This window comes from Carlito syrichta, unplaced genomic scaffold, assembly GCF_000164805.1.
Source record: "Carlito syrichta isolate Samal-C Ts95f unplaced genomic scaffold, Tarsius_syrichta-2.0.1 Scaffold306495, whole genome shotgun sequence".
In the NCBI taxonomy this organism is placed as follows: Eukaryota; Metazoa; Chordata; class Mammalia; order Primates; family Tarsiidae; genus Carlito; species Carlito syrichta.
This window is the reverse complement of record NW_007250591.1, coordinates 103,543-110,924: the sequence shown is the minus strand read 5'-3', so window position 1 is coordinate 110,924 and position 7,382 is coordinate 103,543. Positions and strand designations below refer to the sequence as shown.

Genomic DNA, 7,382 nt, shown 5'->3' with positions numbered 1-7,382 from the left:
AGTCTACATGCAAAACATTTCAATATGACTTAAAATAAAGGGTAATGTCAAAAACATAACTTTCCCGTGTTCAAAAATCTTAACACAGGAAAAATAATGTATCAAGTCTATCATAAAAAAGGAGGTTTCCTCTCTATAAAAGATAGCTTTCTCTTTCCCAGAAATAATGTCATAATCATTAAACTTGGAAAAACAGACAAATAAATGATTCAATAAAAAAAGACAAAAAAATTAACTTAAAAAAAAGAGGATAAGGAAATTAAGAAAGAAACTGGATTCTAGAATTCTTGAATTCAAATTTAAAGTGTAAAATATGGGAGCCGAGCAGGAGGCTGAGCAGGATGGCGGCGGCTGCGGGAGTGCCTGGCCGGGTGCTCGTGCACGGTGGCAGGGGCGCACTGGGCTCGTGATGCGTGCAGGGGTTCAGGCCTGCAACGGGTGGGTCACCAGCGTCGATGTAGTGGAGAATGAAGAGGCCAGCGCCAGTGTTGTTGTTAAAATGAGAGATTCATTTACTGAGCAGGCTGATCAGGTAACTGCTGAGGTTGAGAACCTCTTGGGTGAAGAAAAGGTGGATGTGATTCTTTGTGTCACTGGAGGATGGGCTGGTGGCAATGCCAAATCCAAGTCTCTCTTTAAAAACTGTGACCCTCGCCGGGCTGGGTGGCTCAGCCTGTAACCCCGCGCTTTGGAAGGCTGAGGTGAGTGGATTGCCTGAGCTCGCGGGTTCGAGACCTGCCTGGGCAGGCGAGACCTCATCTCTACAATAAATCAAAAAATCAGGCGGGCGTGGTAGCGCAGGCCTGTAGTTCCAGCTACTTGGAAGGGTGAGCGGAAGGATCGCCAGAGCCCAGCAGGTCGACGCTGCGGTGGCCAGGAGCAGCCACTGCACTCCAGTCTGGGCGACAGAGTGAGACTCCAACTCAAAAACAACAACAACAACAACAACAACAACAACAACAACAACAACAACAAAAACAGTGACCTGATGTGGAAGCAGAGAATGTGGACCTCAACCATTTCCAGTCACCTGGCCACCAAGCGCCTCAAGGAAGGCGGCCTCCTGACCTTAGCTGGTGCAAAGGCCACCCTGATGGGTCTCCTGGGATGGTGGAGTTCGGCATGGCCAAGGTTGCAGTTCACTAGCTCTGCCAGAGCCTTGCCAGGAGGAACAGCGGCATGCCACTTAGGTCAGCCGCCATTGTTGTGCTCCCGATTACTCTGTATACCCCAATGAACAGGAAATCAATGCCTGAGGCTGACTTCAGCTCCTGGACGCCCTTAGAATTCCTAGTTGAAACCTTCTATGACTGGGTCAGGAGGGAAAATTGACCATGCTCAGGAAGCCTAATTCAGGTGGTAACCATGGAATGAAGGATGGAGCTTACCCTGGTGTATTTCTAAGCCTCATTTCAGTGCCTTTGAGGGCCTGCCGGAAAAGTCACTAACCCATCTTGGTGTGGCCTTGTCTGTCCCTATGTTTTCTATAATCCTGTTTGTGATACATGATAGTGAATCCTATTTTTTCTCGCCTAATATGCTCACCTGGGATAGTGTAATAAGTTTATGTGAAATAAAAACGTGTGGGAGTGGAGGTCTACAAACAGTATCCGGCAATCTGTGTTGACTACTCATAGAACAGCTCCAGCTATGTTGTCGTCATGTCGGGTTGTCTTTGAGACTCTGTTTAAATCTGTCTCTGACAGTGGCTGTCAGTGATTTGTTGGTACTGGAGATATTTTGAGGGCTGAGTTAGTTTTGAATGTCGTGTTTATGTCATAGACTTAGTTTTTGCAGTCTTGAATTAATCTGCCTTAAAAACTCCATTAGCCGTGGAAGCAAAATCTCAAGAACTCTGTACTGATGTCCTTTTCCTGTGTGGTTGCTGAGTGGCCAAAGGTTAAGTGTGCAAGATTACAACTTGTGAGTATTTGAGTGTTTTTTTCCTAATAAATGTTCTTCATTAAAAAAATAAAGTGTAAAATATATCGAGAGATTCAGGGCTGAAGAAAAAAATTCAGTACAACAAAGCGTGCGTGTGTATTACATAAAAAGACAGAGAGAAGTCATTTCTGTTATTGATATGAAACTATGAACATTACAAAAAAAAAATGGAAGATTATTTAGTGTTGGGCAAATGAAAAGAAAACAATATTAAGGACACTTGTGAGGCCTTTTGAAATGCAACTGTGAACTGAGGCTGTGAATTGCTGAACATGTTTATTTAAATGGGTAAAATAATTATTACCTGACATACATAAAAAATGATGCAGAATCTTAGAAACCGAAATTAAGTAGCAAATCTTTAGGACTATCTAGATATTTATTCAATCATACCTAAATACATGATGGTCAGATAATGCATGCTATGAGAAAATGTCAACTCAAAATAAACACATTTGACAACAGGAGAAATGTTGGGGAACTATGTATAAAGGATGATGTGAAAGCCAGAAATGTTTCCTTTGGTAATAGGCATATTTGATCTTATGCTGACAAGTATATTCATCATATACTTATACTAACAAGGTCCATGTCATTATAACAAATGTATGCAAGGTACATTTAGGTTTTTTTACATAGGTAAATAAAGATAAAATAAAACCTGATTTTTGTGGCATTTGTCTTTTGTAAAGTATCACTTAATTTTCCCACCTCTTCCCTCGTGTAGTCTGTCTCAGGGTGCCTTATACTTAGGCCAGTAGGTGCATGGTAGGTCAATGAACACTCATTGAAGATATGTATGATAGCTGGGTAATAGCTTAATTGGCTAATCATTTCTAACAGAATAGTCTATTGATATGGGCTCTATTATATTAACATTTCAGGCAACAACATAATTGCTAGCTTAAAATTATTGACTGTTAACTTTTCTAAACCATTTATATTTATCATTTGGTGGTATGAAAAAGTAATTCAGTATATGCAAAAAGTGCTAATCATTTAAACAGAACATTTTTGGGTGAAGAACTGATCCTAGTTGGTTATAAACAGACATAGAGAAACAAAGAATTTTCTCTCTCTTCTCTCTCTCTCTCTTTCTGTCACTATATATACATATAGGTCTATGTAATATATGTATATATGAACATATGAATAATAGCTATAAAGTTTTATTTTTTCCAAAAACTGTAGGCAAAAAATTATAATATTTTTCTACTAGTAGTTATTATAGAAGGGAAATATATACACTGTATTTAATGTAGCTGACCACACACTAATCACATGCTAAAGTCTATTATGTACTAATAAGATACTATAGTATACTCTACACTAATTATAACTTTTAGTATAATTTATTACAAGGTCCAAGGAATATATAAGTAAAGAATTCTACATCTGTAGTGTGATAGAAGTCTGCTTTTTTCTGACATCACATGTAAAATTGAAGAGAACAAATGAGATGGAGAGAAAATGTAATTAAGAATTTCCTTGAATACACATTCCAGTTTTCTTCTGCTGAGTTGAATACACTCTAGATAAAATTAAACAATAATCGGCTCTTTGATACTTGAAGAAATTGCTGATTTTTAAAAAATAAAAATTTGCTCTTTGAAATTTTTCACTTAAATAAGGAATAAAATACATATTAAAGCACAGCTTTCTATGTTCATAAGGGATATTGGCCTGTAGTTCTCTTTTTTGGATCTTTACCTGGTTGGGTATCAGTGTGATGTTAACTTCGTAAAATGATTTGGGGAGAATTCCGTCTTTCTCAATTGCCTGGAATACTTTCAGTAGGATTGGTATCACCTCCTCCTTGTACGTTTTGTAGAATTCTGCTGGAAAGCCATTCGGTCCAGGGTTTTTTTTGATAGGTAGTTTTCGTATGACAGAGTCAATTTCCTGGGTTGTTATTTGTCTATTTAGTGTCTCAGTGTCTTCTTGTTTTAACCTGGGGAGGTTGTGCGATGTCAGAAAGTGCTCCAGTTCATCTAAGTTATCAAGTTTGTTTCCATATAGGTGTACATAGTAATCTCTGATAATCCTTTGTATTTCTTCGAGGTCAGTTGTGATTTGATCTTTTGTATTAGTGATTGTGTTTATTTTGGCTTTTTTTCTCTTTTTCTTGCTCATTCTGGCTTCAATCTTGTTAATTCTTTCAAAGAACCAGCTTTTGTTTGGTTGATGTTTTCTATAATATTTTTGTCTTCCATGTCCCGTATATGGGCTCTTATTTTTGTGATTTGGATCCTTCTGCTAAAGTTGGGGTTTTGCTGGTCTTCTCTTTCCAGCAACCTCAGGTGATTTGTTAGGTTCTTCACTTGTGATCTTTCCATTTTCTTTATGTGTGCTCGTGAACATAGATGCAAAAATCCTCACCAAGATTCTAGCAAATAGGATCCAAAAACATGTCTCAAAAATCATCCACCATGACCAAGTAGGCTTCATCCCCAGGATGCAGGGCTGATTCAACATTCTCAAGACCATAAATTTCATTAAATACATCAACAGATGTAAAAACAAGAACCACATGATTATCTCCTTAAATGCAGAAAAAACTTTAGATAAACTCCAGAATCCCTTCTTGATAAAAAACCCTCAAACACTGAGGTATAGAAGGAACATACCTCAAAAAGTAAGCGCCATCTACAACAAAACCACAGCTAACATATTGCTAAATGGACAGAAACTAGAAACATTTACCCTGAAAACTGGAGCAAGACAAGTCTCCCCACTCTTACCCCTCTTGTTCAGTATTGTGTTGGAAGTTCTAGCTCAGGTAATTAGACAAGAGAAGGAAATCAGGGGTATCCAAAACGAAAAGAAGAAATCAATTTATCCCTCTTTGCTGATGATATGATCCTATTCCTTGAAAATCCAAGAGAATCTGTCAAAAATCTCCTTGCACTGATAAAGGACTTTGGCAAAGTCTCCGCGTACAAAATAAACGTGCAAAAGGTAGTTGCATTACTATACACCACCAACAACCAGGCAGAGACCCAAATAAAAAGCACAATCCCATACACAATAGCCACCAAAAAAATGAAATACCTCAGTATCTTCCTAATCAGAGAAGTGAAAGACCTTTACAATGAGAATTACAAAACACTGCTAAAAGAAATCCAAGAAGACACAAACAAATGGAAAAATATTCCATGCTCATGGATAGGAAGAATCAACATTTTTAAGATGTCCATCCTACCAAAGGCAATCTACAGATTCAATGCAATACCCATTAAGTTACCAACATCATTCTTCTCAGACCTGGAAATGACAATACAGAATTCATATGGAAACATAAATGACCATAAATAGCCAAAACAATTCTTAGTAAAAGAAACAAAGCAGGAGGTATCACACTTCCAGACTTCAAACTTTACTATATGGCTACAGTAATCAAAACAGCCTGGTATTGGTATAAGAACAGACACATAGACCAATGGAACAGTATAGAGATTCCAGAAGCAAAGCCTCAATTCCTCAACCAACGCATCTTTGACAAAGCCTCTAACAACAACCACTGGAGAGAGGAAAACCCATTCAGTACATGGTGCTGGGAAACTGGCTGACCCTACCTATCACCATACACAAAAATTAACTCTTAATGGATCAAAGACCTATACATAAAACCTCAAACTGTAAATTCTTAGAAAGCACAGGAGATACCCTTATGGAACTTGGAACTGGGAACCAATCCTTATTAAGAACCCCAAAGGCCAATAGCTTAAGAAATCAGATAGACAAGTGGGACCTCATCAAATTAATGAGCTTCTGAAAAGCAAAATAAATCATCAAGAGAGCAGGGAAACAGTCCACAGAATGGGAAAAAAAAATATTTGCCAACTGTATATCTGACAAAGGCCTAACATCTAGGATCTACAAGGAACTCAAATGTACCGAAAGCAAAAAAATAAAAAATAAAATAAACCAGCCCCTTCAAAAAGTGGGCAAAAGACATGAATAGACACTTCTTAAAAGAAGATATATGGACAGTCAGCAGACACATGAAAAAGTACTCAGCCTCACTCATCAGCAGATAAATGCAAATCAAAGCCACATTGAGATACCACCTAACTCCTGTAAGAACAGCCATCATTAACAAAACAAACAACAACAGATGCTGGCAAGGATGTGGAGAAAAAGGAATGCTTCTACACTGCTGGTGGGAATGCAGACTAGTACGACCTCCTTGGATGACAGTGTGGCGATTTCTGAAAGAACTAGAAATTGCCCTTCCATATGACCCAGCAATTCCCCTACTGGGAATATACCAGGAGGAACTCAAATTATTCTATGAAAAATATACTTGCACACATATATTTGTTGCAACTCTATTCACAATAGCAAAAACTGGCGGAGGCCATGACAATCTGGGGCTCAGCATGGAAACCGAATGAAGACAACCCCCTGGAAGGCAAAGCCCCAGAGGGGATCCGTGTGCATGGCAAGGCCCCACGGAAAGTCTTGAGGAAGTTCTGCATGGCTGCCCTGTGACTCATGGTTGCCTGGTTATTCCCATTATATTGTTATACTCCTGCCTTACAGGAATAATATATTTCAATCTCCCTTGGAAAAGAATAATGTAATCAGAATTGGAGGGTACAGTGTCTACAATGCCAGCAATAAAGCAGTCAATGTTTCAACATCGGCTACACCTCAGGAAAACAAGAATAGGAGAGGTCATGAAGACCCAACCATCAATAGAATCAATTATTGTAACATCCACTACAACAAAATGTACCTTTAACTGTATGGCAAATGAAACACTTAGAGATTTTCTATTAAAGTTGTGGCATAAGGAATTAACAGAAACTGAGGTAAAAACTGTTACAGATAACATAGGTATAGTTAAACATCAGATTAGTCATAAAACCAGAACCCCCAAAAAATAAAGCTCTTAAGCCTTTACCTACTATTAGAGCAGGACAACATATGGGATATAATATTAATAATACAGTTTGGTGGGCCCCTAGGGGTAGAAGCAGCGTGCAAGATTTATCGTGGTTAGATCCTCCTTTACTTTACACTGGAGTTTATGATGAAGACATGGTTAGATGGGCTTGGGTAGATGGCAGATATGTTAATTGAAACTCTCTGTCTCTCTGGGAAAGAATTAAATGTAGTAGCCCACCATGGTGTTTAATTCTAAAAGCATAGAAAATAAAAATCTGCTACAAAGTAAATTAATGGTATAAGAAAATTAAATGTAGCTATTATACAATAGAAGATTGTGAGATTAGATAGAATTGGTTAAGTTTGATATAATTAGTAATAATGATTTTTTGCTATAAAAATAAGTTAGGAATATTTAGAATAGATAAGGTAAGTTTTGTGTGAATCCACATGTTATTGCTTTAATAGCTGATTGTCCTTTTTTACTTTTTATTTTCCTTATAGAAAATTATATATTTTCATGAAGTAGAATGTTAAGTTTATAA

The 7,382-nt window shown here is 37.8% G+C and overlaps 1 pseudogene; it reads left to right on the top strand.

The window, feature by feature from the left end:
* Positions 1–341: 341 nt before the first annotated feature.
* Positions 342–1,404, top strand: LOC103265358 (annotated as a pseudogene).
* The last annotated feature ends 5,978 nt before the right edge of the window (positions 1,405–7,382 follow it).